Genomic DNA, 13,047 nt, shown 5'->3' with positions numbered 1-13,047 from the left:
TTGTCTTTTTTTGTGTGTGCGCGCATTGTTACACCATAAACCAAGCCCTTCCCCAGATAAGCCACGTCAAAAAGAAAAAGTTTAGAACACAGAAATACTATGGAAATCAAGAAGGACCAAGGCCCTGATTCATCAAGACTGGCAATTTTCTTGATGAGGGGGCATCGTAGAGTCAGATGCTTCTGATTCTTGAAGAGGTGGCTACATCGTCATGAATCAGGAGTGTCTGACGAGTGGCATGCACCTCCTTGCCACATGCCAGAATCTTTCATCTGTACTGGACTGGAGTAAGATTTCTGCCGGAAGGACCACCACAGTTTGTCAAGAATTAGATGAGGTGTAACGTTACTCCCCAGCTCCATTGAGCTCTGCCCATTTGGCGAAGTTGGGAGAAACACGTGAAAATGACAAAATTTGATTCTTTTTTGCACAACTCCAAATCCCACCAAAACTTTGCAACTTTTAAGTTTAAATAATTTACCACAAAATTCTGGCAAAATTTCTTGGCTAAATCAGGGAACAAATTATGCCATATAAATGCCCCAATGTCTAGAATAAAAGAACACACCCAATGGATTTTCATGTCACTCTATAGGTTGAACGCAATAGAATTAAGTATACCTTCAACCTTAAAAACTATTTCTTTTATTTCTGTGTTAAAATCAAAGCTTTGCTGTAATAGGATCCCATAACAAAGACAGGTTGTCTTTTAGATATTTTTGTTGAATCTCCCATTATCTGGATTTGAAATATATTAGTAAAAAGTATATACACACAGATCAACAGCACTGTAAGTATAGGGCAGGGGTCTCTAACTCCAATGGGCACATAGAAAAAAAATAATTTGGGGGGCCACATTCATTGCAGGATAAAGTGACATTTTTAGTGATTTATTTTTTTTTCTATACACCTTTGGATTATTTGTTTTGAACACTTTTCTCTTTTATTTTATTTTTGCAAATGACATTCATCATATGGTTTATAGCATGGGTCGTTATGGATGTGGCTATGACAAATGTGCACTTTTTGGTTTATTTTAGTATGTATAAATTATATTGCATAGTTACATAGGATGAAAAAAGACCTAGGTCCATCTAGTTCAACCTTCCTCCACCAATTCTACATTTTGTCCCGAAGTCACTTATAACCGACAATGTTGTGTACTGAGGAAATCATCCAGCCCTTTTTTAAAAGTTGTTATAGTATCTGCCATTACTACCTCTTGTGGTAAGGCATTCCACAGTCTGACTGCTCTAACTGTAAAGAACCCTTTCCTATTTAGCTGCCGGAAATGCTTTTCTTCCACTCTGTGTATGCCCCCTGGTTCTTAGTATATAAAAGCATTTTTAATGGTAAAAAAAAATCATGCTTTATTAAATTTAATTTTTTTTACATTTTTTTTCTCCCTGTAAGTAATATTGTTTTACATTTAGCCTCATATAGTAATTTGGGCAACATCTTGTAGTATTGTGCACCATCCTGTATCCCATGCTGTAGTAATGTGCCACATCCTTGTCTACATCCTATAGTAATGCCCATCCGTTTCCTCATCCTGTAGTAATGTGGCCATCCTGGTCCCCTTCCTGTAGTAATGTGGCGATCCGTGTTCCCATGTTTTAGTAATGTGCCCATCCTTGTCCCCTTGTAGTATTGTGCCCATGCTGGTCCTCATCCTATAGTAATGTGCCCATGCTGCTCCTTTTCTTATAGTAATTTCCTCATTCGTAGTCCCCTTCTTGTAGTAATGTGCACATGCTGGTCCCCTTCTTGTAACAATGTCCCATCCTGTTGTAATGTCCCCTATTGTGCTGCTTTTCACATACACATTCTCACCCGTCCTTTGTTCCCTCTGTGTCTTCTTTTCTGTTTCTTGAGGCCAACAGGCAAATAGACCCCTTGACGATCGCGGCCGGAACAGGGGGCCGCCACCATTAGTACTTTATTTCAAGTGAATGTATTGCCGGCGCACAACAGAGCTCTCCACACAGCTATACCATAGGCAGCCACTGGCCAAGCAAAGGCCATCAGTTGTCATACTCCGACGTCACCTGCTGGTCTCTGATTGGCCGACGGCTGCCATTGGTATAGCTGTAGAGTGCTATTCTGCACGCCGCCTTTATACATTCATCTGAAGTAAACCACTGATGGTGGCGGCCCCCTACATTGGGCTGCGATTGTCAAGGGTTCTATATGCCTGCGGGTCCGTAAGATGCAGACTCATGGTCGGCATGTGGCCCACGTGTTTGTGACCCCCGGTCTAGCGTCACACAACCGTTTTTGTCATCAAAGAAACGCAGTCCTATTATATGCTAGCCACACTCTGAATACATTGTGATCTGAATTTCTCAGATGTGGAGAATTAGAAAAAAAATGTTTCCATGTTCCCGTTTGTATGTGCATGAAAATTGGACTGCACTCAAATGTCAAGAAGAGTGGCCAAGATTAGCGTGCAATGAAGACCCTATTCAATGAAATGTTAGGTTTATTTATATGTATAAATTTCATCCTCTGATAAAATAAAATCTTTAATGAAGTAAAGCTCTTCTAATTCTCTGCAGAAGGGTGCAGTGATGATAGGGCTGGTGCTCCACACAATGGCTCCTCTTACTCATTCTGCACTCCCAGCTCAGAGGTAAAAAAAAAATAAATAATAATTTGTGCTGGGAAAGCGCTTAAAGAGAACCAGTCACCGGATGTTTATAATACCTAACGGTCGGTGTGGAGTAGACTGGTCGGATGGGTGTCTCCGTTCTTTGTGTCCCGTGCCTCCTCTTTCAGCCATCTTTGTCCTCCTTCTGAAGCTAGTGTGGATGACGTGTTCTACGTCATCTACACTAGCTGACATTGAGTTCCTGCGCAGGCGCACTTTGATCTGCCCTGCTCAGGGCACATTCAGCTGCCTCACCCTTTCCACAGACATTGCTAATTAAGCACCATACTTGGATCTGGTCCGCCTTTATTTATGGTTGCTGGTCTGGCAATGTGAAGGTCAGTTCTGACATTGTCCCGGTATGTGCTGGGCACGCTGGGACCTGGGCTGCCTTTTATCTGCAGTTGCCTCTTTTTGCGACATGGAAGCGGTTATATAAATGTCACAGGTATGTTTTGTTCTTATGGTTCTGCTTTTAATTTATCTAGGAGGCCGCATGGCACAATGAAATAAAGAGAATTTTGTTACCGTAAATTCTTTTTCTTATAGTTCCGTCATGGGAGACCCAGACCATGGGTGTATAGCTACTGCCCCCGGAGGACACACAAAGTTACTACACTCAAAACGTGTAGCTCCTCCCTCCTAGCATATACACCCCCTGCTAGCCAGTCCTAGCCAGTTTAGTGCAAAAGCTGAAGGAGGACATCCACCCACAAGAAGAGACAGAGTAAAATCCGGAAGAACCGGAACCTCTGTCTACAACAATAACAGCCGGTGAAGACACACGGAACAAGAAACCTGCCAACAGGCAATAGGGAGGGTGCTGGGTCTCCCATGACGGAACTATAAGAAAAAGAATTTACGGTAAGTAACAAAATTCTCTTTTTCTTTATCGTTCCTATGGGAGACCCAGACCATGGGACGTTCAAAAGCAGTCCATGGGTGGGAATAAACAGACAACTGAGAAGCAGGCAAACCTAACTTCACAAATGGGCGACAGACGCCGGAAAAATGCGTCTGCCCAAGCCCGCGTCTGCCAAAGCATGAGCATGCCTTGGGTAGTGCTTCGAAAAAGTATGCAGACTAATTCGAGCTGCAGTCTGGTGCCTGAAAGCCCAAAAAGGCGCCGACAGGTCTGATCAAATGTGCTCTGATCCCCGGCGGGGAAGGCACTTGAGTACACTTGTAGGTCTCGGAAATGGCCGACCTAAGCCAACGAACCAGGGTCGGCTTAGATGCCGAGAGACCGCTACGCTGACTAGCAGTCAGCACCAGAGAGAGGTGCACCGCCTAATAACGGCGGTGCGAGACACATAGATCCGGAGCGCCCGCACCAGATCCAGGATATGCAACGCTTCCTCAAGCGATGAACAGGAGCCGGACAAAAGGAAGGCAGGAAAATTGCCCCGGATAAGGTGGAAGCAGTAACCACCTTAGGGAAAAAAGTCCGGAGTCGGACGAAGACCACCTTGTCTTGATGCAAAAGACCAAAAAAAGGGGGTGACTCCGAGAGAGTGCAGCCAGAACTCTCTGGCGGGAAATTATAGCCACTAGAAAGACTACTTTCTGTGAAAGATGAAACAAAGAAACCTCCCCAAGAGGCGCAAAGGGGGGTTTCCGGGAACCGGGAGGACCGGATTAAGGTCCCAGGGCTCCATAGGCCGCCGGAAAGGCGGAATGATGTGAGATGCGCCCTTAAAGGAGCGCACCGGAGCCAGCCGGACGATACGCCGCTGGCACATACTGACAGAGCCGAGACCTGTCCCTTAATGAGGGATAGTCCTAGCTGTAGACCGGACTGTGGAAGGGACAGGAGGGTCGGCAAGGCCAAAAAGGTCAAAGGACACTTTGGAGCTCGAGTCATAGCGGAGATGACTTCAGGAAGGATATCAGAAGTCGCCAAGATCCAGGACTCAAGAGCTACGCCGTCAATCTGAGAATTCAGAATTCTGACGGAAAAAACGGACCTTTTGAGAAAAGGTCTGAACGGTCCGGAAGATGCCATGGCAACCCAACGGACAGAAGGAGCAGGTCAGAGTACCAAGCCTGCCTGGGTCAGTCTGGAGTATGAGAATGACCCGACGGCCCCCTTTACTGATCTTGCGCAGGACTCTGGACAAGAGGTAGAGGGTGAAATACGTAAAGAGACGAAGCTGGGATCAAACATGAACCAGTGTGTCTACCGCAAAACCTGAGGATTGTGGACCACGTTTGGACAGCTGAAATAGTCTGCCTCGCAGTTTTCACATCTAGGATGTGGGCTGCGGATACGGTGGACTAGGAGTCCCTTTTCCACTGAAGAATGTTGAGCCGCCAAGATTGCCAGGCGGCTGAGTGTCCCGCCCTGGAAGCTGATGTAGGAAAACGCTGTCACGTTGTCCGACTGGACTCGAATGTGCCTAGCCGCCAACAGATGGTGAAGGCTTAGAGAGCTAGAAATACAGCTCTGATTTCCAGCACATTGATCCAGAGGGCTGATTCGGACAGAGTCCAAGCGCCCTGCGCTCCACGGTGGAGATATACTGCTCCCAAGGCGGATAGGCTAGCATCCTGGTGAGGATCACCCGGGACGGGGCCAGGAAGGAGCGCCCCTGAGACAGAGTGGCCGAAGCCACCACTGAAACGAGCCCCTGGTCAGTGGCGAAGCCACCACCCCGTGGGAGGAGGGAGTTCGCTTGTACAGCGGAAAACATCCAGTCTCAGAGGACGCAGGAGGAACTGGGCAAGGAATCGCTTTCATTGACGCCACCGTCTGACTAGCACCTGTATATGGTGTCTGATAGAACGACGTCGACCGCCAGCGGAGGGACTACTGATCGACTAAGAGCAGCTTCACAAGTGCCGACAGAGTCTCAAGAAGGCCGTCCAGGGCAAAAGATCACTGCAAATCCCTAGGGGTGCAGGACCTTAATCACAGCTGCCCCAATGAGAATACTCGAGGGGCCGTGGCTAACCCCAAGGGAAGAGCCACGAATTGGACCACTCCGATTGTCAAAACGTAGTCAACGCTGGTGTGAAACTGCGATTGACTCCTGCAGATAGGCATCTCTGATGCCGATGGCTGCTAGGGAATCTCCTTGGGTTCTTGATTGATCCGGTGAAAAACACACGGAACAAAACCGAGACTCCATGTGAAAACGCCACACCTGACTATGCTTGAAAAGCTAAAGATCCAGGTCGGAAGGCACCGCCCTCTTCGGGGACTAGTAATAGATTTAAGCAAAAATCTCAGAACCGTTCCCAGTCGGGAACCGGTACAATTACTCCATTGGCCTGCAAGAAATGCCACGGCCTGTGAGAAGGCGGCGGCCTTGGAGCCGGGAGGAGTTGACAGAAAAAATCTGTTTAGCGGGTGGACAGAATTCCATCCTGTAGCCATGGGAGATATAATCCCGCCCCCACTGAACGGAGACGTGTTAGAACCCTACGTCGCCAAGTGGAGAGAGCCTGCCCCCGACCAAGGAGGTTGTTGGCGTGGCTAGATAGCTCGGAGGAAGCTGACTCAGTGGCAGCATCTCCTGCGGTCTTCTGAAGACGCAGCTTCGAGCCATTTGGTTCTATGAACCTAGGCCGAGCTAGAGGACGATCAGATGGAGGAACGGAAACCACCGAAACCTCAACTGATTCCTGCCCTGGACAGGTTCCCTGGTTTAGGTTTGTGGCAAGGAAGAACACTCCCCGCCAAGAGCTTCCTTAATTTCATCCAGTTGGTTCCGAGGAAACTGGTCCCTCCGAAGCCACAGGGGGCTGCGGATAGCGAGGAAAGTAGCCAAGACCACCGCCGTGCGGTGTCCAGCATGGCAGACCTGGCAGGGATGAAAAGACTGAAGTCTGGAAGTTCAGGCAACCGTTTTGGGCATAGAGTCCCTGTGAGGGAATGCATCTCCTCCAGAGAAGCAGAGAAGGTACAAAAAAACCGCACTGCTGTAAAGCTGAGGAGAACGAAGCTCCTGCCGCCCCCATACCGACTTGGCCAAAAGGACAACCGGGCAGACCGCAAAACCTTAAGTGAGGAGCCATCATCCACTGACATAACGGTCCGGGCTGAGCCACCTGAGGTGAATGAGCCCACTTCTTGACCACCATTGGTGGACAGGGGAAACACAGTCCTCAGAATCACGCTTCATGGGAAGCGACTGTCAGAGCGGACCCTGGGCTGGTCACAGGGGTCTGAAAACTGGAGTGGTTAAGGAACACACGTTGTGTTCACCTAGATAAGGTAATTCCGGCGGATTGAGGTCCAGTACAAAATTAATGTACCGTGGGATCCTTATAGAGGTGCCATCAGCCACTGATACAACTATCCGGGCTGAAAGTCTAGACACCGGAGTGGCCACCCTTGGCGAATGAGCACACTCCTTGACCACCTCTGATGGGAGGGGGAGACAGGCAGCAGAACCCCGCTGTGGGATCTGCAGGACAGGCTGTGGGCTTGGACGCAGCGGGCTGAAAACTGGTTAAGGAACACACTCCTCGTCCTGTTAAAGGTATACTGATACCTTTCTGCCAGCGGGGAATACTCCCCTGATACAGGCGGATGGATGTCCAGTACAAGTATAATGGACGCAATCCAATCATTCGCATCTGCGTCACCTACGGACGGATCAATGTACATAAAGTAACGTCCGAGCCCCTGGTAGAGACATCCTCCTCGTCCAGTGAGTCAGCTCGTAATCGGAGCTGCGGGACGGGGAGGACAGGGGACCCTGCGTCTCCCTGTCAGGAGGACGGGGTCTGAGCCCAGAAGGAGAGTCCCTTGTGAGCTCTGCTGAGCGAGCTGAAGCAGAAAACGCCCTGAGAAGGGGGCTGCATGCTCAGCAGATGCCGGGACAGCCGACCCCTGGAAATAGGATTCCCCCAGGGGTCAGCCACCGAAACCGGAGCAGCTGGAGGGACCATTAATGAGCCTCCAAGCTGATGGGCCACAGTGGTTATGAGCTCGGTACAGCCGTACGAGACTACCTGCAGTGGACAATAAAAACAGCCTGCAGCCTCGCTCTGTGAGACATGCTGCAGAGGTGGGGGCTCTGTCTAGAATGTCTAGAATACCCAAGACAGGGGTTCAGCCTGGGGAGACTCCAGGCTGAGGTACCACCACATAAGAACCATTACAGTGTGGGTCTGTGCCGGTTCAGGCAATATCAGCTTACATGCAGAACATGTAGTGTACAGCCTTGGAGCTTTGCTCCTAGTGTGAGACATGCTGCTGAGGAGGAGGTTCTATAATAAAGAATTAACTCCTTCAGAAAGCCCTGAGAGTGTATAAAAGTGCACAACCAGAGGTTGTGACTTATCAGGCTGGTATATGAGTGCCCTCCGGATTCCAAGCCTGGACCCCCAGCCAGATATTCACTCCCTCTGCACTGCAGAGCAGCCAGCGCCGACCAGTGTACTAAGAACGCTGAGAAAATGGCGCCAGAGTGAGGGGGGGGGCGGGGGTTAACCCAGGAGCGGGAATCGGAGGGCTAAGGAGATGTACAGGGGAGGGAATCATCTCCTCAAAAAGGAGTGTCCTCCCCTGTGCAGAGCGGCCGGCGGGCGGCGCTGCAGTGTCCCCCTGCATGACTGACATGCAGGGGAACGAAACGAAACTAGGCCGCGGCTGAAGCCGGGGCCTAGAGTTATGCATGCGGCCGACAATCAGGCATCATCGGCGCGGTTCTCAGTAAAAACCGTGGAACCGGCCGGAAACACAGTAAAAAGCAGCATTATCAAAGTAAATCACTGTCCCCCCCAATAAAAGTGCCCCACATTGCAGAAGGACCCTCTGAATAACGTCTCTATACTTAGCTTTGAGACGCAGGGCCCAGTCCCTGGGTGGGGTGGGGGTTCAGTGCTCCGTCCAGCAGGGTCCTGCAAAAGGGCTGCGGATGGAGGCCGGTCTCCTGCAAGGCAGTGAGAACCGTGTTGGCTCTAACTTCAAGCCAGAGCCCCTAAGGGATGGTGAAGGAGCGCGGCATGAAGGGCTCCTGCCCTGAAGTCAACCTTAACAGCACCGCCGCCAGGGGGGTGAGAAGGGACATGCCGGGAGTCCAGTGGACCCGCTTTTCTTCCAAATCTTTAGAAAAAATGAAAAATCAAAAAAGGATGCATGTGTGTGTGTGATCCTCCTGACACAAAGCATGAAACTGGCTAGGACTGGCTAGCAGGGGGTGTATATGCTATGAGGGAGGAGCTACACGTTTTGAGTGTAGTAACTTTGTGTCCCCTCCGGGGGCAGTAGCTATACACCCATGGTCTGGGTCTCCCATAGGAACGATAAAGAAAAATAATATAGAGTAGAACCCCCCTATTGAGATTTGCCGTGACATTGGCAGGGGTGGCTCAAAAAAATTGATCAATATTTTGCTAAAAATCTAATTTTGTATTATAGTATAGTTGGAATAAATCCGTGAATTTACACTTTTTTTGATGCATGCCACTCTCAGATGTGCTGGCCTCTTTCTCTTTTAGATGTATTTTTATGCCTGAAGATTCCGGAGTTTGGAATTGAAATGTGTTTGTTTCATCTCAAGCATAAAGTTCAATGTACTCACCTTGCTCATAAGGGCTCATTCACATGACCGTTCAGATTGTCCTGGTCAGTTCCTGTTTTTTTGCGGACCCACGGACAGGACTATCTTTTCAATGTCTTTTGTGTAGGATTGGATGGCACACAGAAGCACTTCCGTGTGCATCCGATCCTACAAAAAACACATCTGATGCCGTATTTATGGATTCCGTTATTATGGAGCATGTCCTATTCTGTTCTGTAATAACGGACTGTGACTTAATACAAGTCAATGGGTCCGCAAAATCCCTGGAAGCCACAAGGAAGCACTACCGTGTGACCTTCGACGGATGCCCCTGCAGTCTGTGTCCTGCTCTCCCGCGTCTGCTCGCACTGCAGTGTGTCAGCCTCTGCCCGCACAGCAGTGCGAGCAGCCATGGGGATGATGAGCGTTGCTGTCAGGAGGTTAGTAAAGTTCATTACCTGCGGTGATGAAGTCTGCTGTACTCCTGACGTCAGCGCTTGTCACTGACTTCTATGCCCGCCACATTCTTAGATCACCTCTCGCGGGCGGCCAGAGACTGTGACTTGCGGTGACGCCACAGGCCGCTCGCAAGAGATGATCTGAGAATGCAGCAGGCATAGAAGTCAGTGGCAAGCGCTGACATCAGGAGTGCAGCGGCGTACATCACCGCAGGTAATGTACCTAGCTAACCTCCTGAAGTCAGCACTGGTCATGCCCTGCAGTGACCTGGGCTGACCTATTAATGTTAGCTCAGGTCACTGCACTGCTCTCCCAGCCAATCGGGAACGTTCTGTTATTCATTGACTGGGACAGTGAGTATGGATCGTCGTGGGACCCAGATTTGTTTTTTCTTTTTCAAATAAAAATGTCTTTTTTTTTTTATTACTGACTGGGTTAGTGATGTTGGGTATCTGATAGACGCCGTGATACCAATAACCCCAGGGCTTGATTCCAGGTGACATTACACATCTGGTATCAACCCCATATATCACCATTTGTCACCTGCACCAGGGCATCGTGATGAGCTGGGGTAAAGCACCAGGATTGGCGCATCTAATGGATGCACCACTTCTGGAGCGGCTGCAGCCTGCTATTTTTAGTCTGGGGATGGTCCAAGAACCTCGGACCTAACTAGTCTGAGAATACCAGACAATATTTATTTAATTTAAAATAACAGTGTGGGGTGCCCTCTGTTTTTCATTATCAGCCAAGGTTAAGCTGCCAGCTGTGGTCTGCAGGCGTCTGCTTTACCCGAGCTGGCTACAAAAAGATAAGAGGGACACTGTCGTTTTTTTTAATTATTTATTTTTTAGCTAAATTCAAGGCTTAGCACCCTTTAGTGCCACATAAAAAGGCACTAAAGGGTGCACAATTACAAAATGCTGGGGAGTGGGACATTATATATGTCTTTCTCATCTATTATCTATCCCTCCATTCATTCATTATCCCTCTATTTATCTCTATATCCCTCTATCTATACTTCTATCTATCTCTCTATCCATCTTTTTATCTACCTAGCTGCTTCTATTTTTTTGTGGTCCGCAAACAAAACGGAAGGCACACGGCCCGTATACGGAACGAATGTCATATGGATGCATCCGTGAAAAAACGGTACCGTTTTTTTGCTGACTGCAAAAACGGGACGGTCGTGTGAATGTAGCCCAAGGGTGTAATCCACCGGGCAAACACCACATTTGGACACCCACTGCAGTCCGTGTTGGTTGCGCCAACATATTGTTCTCTTCCCTACCCATGTTGTGCAACTGGGATTCTCTCTGCTGAAGAGACGATTAGACTAGGATATCTATACTTGTGACACATTTTCAATGGTGTTATACTCATGTGAGAGAATAGTTTCTTTAAAAACAAAATGTATGCTATCTTGTCTTATAACTGAATGATATCATAAGGTTCAGCTAGCAATGATGGGCAGGGAAGTTTCACATTTCTGTTTACACCCCCTTATTGTTCTTATTGATGCGTAGTTTGGAGGAGTTATTTCTTTGTTTATGGTGCTATACAGTGTGTCCACTCATATCCTGTCCACCGCCATTAACTTGAGAACGGCGGCAGCTATAGGCATAGAAGTGGTGTCTAGGTATAGTAAAGTAGCCATGTGCTATGCAATGAACCCACCTATAGCGCCACCTGGTGGAAAACAATGGAGTTAGCATTTTTATCTCGAAAACAGAATGAGAGAGAAAAAAAGTGAATTAAAAAATTGTAGGGCATCATCAATTCAATACGAATCGACACCTTGCATACAGAAATGCTATGATATGAAACCCATGACCCCACCAAAACATTGAATGCTGGTCACGCATATGGCACTCATTTAACGTTGATGCTCAACGTGGCCACCGTCAGCTGCAATGCACATCTGGACTGTGGACAGCATACTGTATCTTGCTGTACGTTGTGCAATATGGTAAGTGACACGTTTGCACAAGCATCTGTAATACGTCGTCGTAGGTCCTGCAATGTTGGTGGAGGGGTCGCATACACCTGCTGTTTGATGTGACCTCACAGAAAGAAGTCCAATGGGGTCAGGTCAGGTGAGCGTGGAGGCCACTCCACGCAGCCACCATACCCAATGACTTGTAGGAAGGTCTCCATGAGGCATCGCTTCACGTCCACAGCCTTGTGAGTTTTACACGTTCTAATCATAGCATTTCTGTATGCAAGGTGTCGATTCGTATTGAATTGATGATGCCCTAGAACTTTGTAATTCACTTTTTTTTCTCTATCTCATTCCGTTTTCGAGATAAAAATGCTAACTCCGTTGTTTTCCACCAGGTGGCGCTATAGGTGGTTTCATTGCGTAGCGCATGGCTACTTTACTATACCTAGACACCACTTCTATGCCTATAGCTGCTGCTGTTCTCAAGTTAATGGCGGTGGACAGGATATGGGTGGACACACTGTATAAATTGGCTACATGATGTAATAAAACAAAAACTTTCAATACACCACAAAGCGTGTGCTGTATTTATTTCCCAAGCGCTCGTAAAACAAATCTTATTAATTTGGAATTCAAGAGGCATAGAAGAAGTGTTTTTCGCTCACACTCATAGGACCCACCTCCTGTATTATTTTGTTCTCATGACTCACAATAAATATATTAGTAAGTGCCCATCCTTTTTACTTTTCCAAGATGGTGCTGTACTCAAAGGGCACACTCCCTGTATTATGTTGTTCTCGCTACTCACAATAAATACAGTAGTGCCTGTCCCTTTTTACTTTTCAAAGAATAAAGTTAACACTTTATTTGTGCAGCATAAGAATAGCGTAAAATTTAAAGAAAAGATACATGACGGCAGATTTGCAGTTTTTATTTTATTTCGTTCCAATAAAGAGTTAATAAAAGTTAGGTAATAAGTTAAACAGATCCCAAAATGATGCCAATGCCAACTCTTCCCTAAAAAAAGCAAGCCTTATATGGCTACAAATTAAAAAAAAAAATGTAACGAGACAACAAAAAATGAAACAAAAAGATGGTTCATTGCAAAGGCCACAGCAATTAGCCGATGTAGATCCCGAGTGGCTGAACTCAGAAATTGGCTGCAGGAGTTCACACCTCTTCCACAGGGTATTACCTGCATGGCTTTGTATCTGGATTTTCCTTGCCCTCAGTTATGTATGGTTATATCTTCATAGGCAAATAAATTTAACAATTTTAATTCTTTAAACAACTGTAATCAGATATCTGTGCAAGTATTTTAATGCCCCCATGTAAACATTAAAGAAATAGAGCTACAACTATTTTTATTGAATATATAGTCAGTGCAGATGACAACAATAATGTAAACTTAAAGGGAACATGTCACCAGATTTTTCCCTATTAAATTAAAATAATCCCCTTCTGCAGCTCCTGGGCTGCAT

The sequence above is a fragment of the Anomaloglossus baeobatrachus genome, chromosome 1, assembly GCF_048569485.1.
Source record: "Anomaloglossus baeobatrachus isolate aAnoBae1 chromosome 1, aAnoBae1.hap1, whole genome shotgun sequence".
Lineage (NCBI taxonomy): Eukaryota > Metazoa > Chordata > Amphibia > Anura > Aromobatidae > Anomaloglossus > Anomaloglossus baeobatrachus.
The sequence above is the reverse complement of the archived record's forward strand: the minus strand, read 5'-3'. Positions refer to the sequence as shown.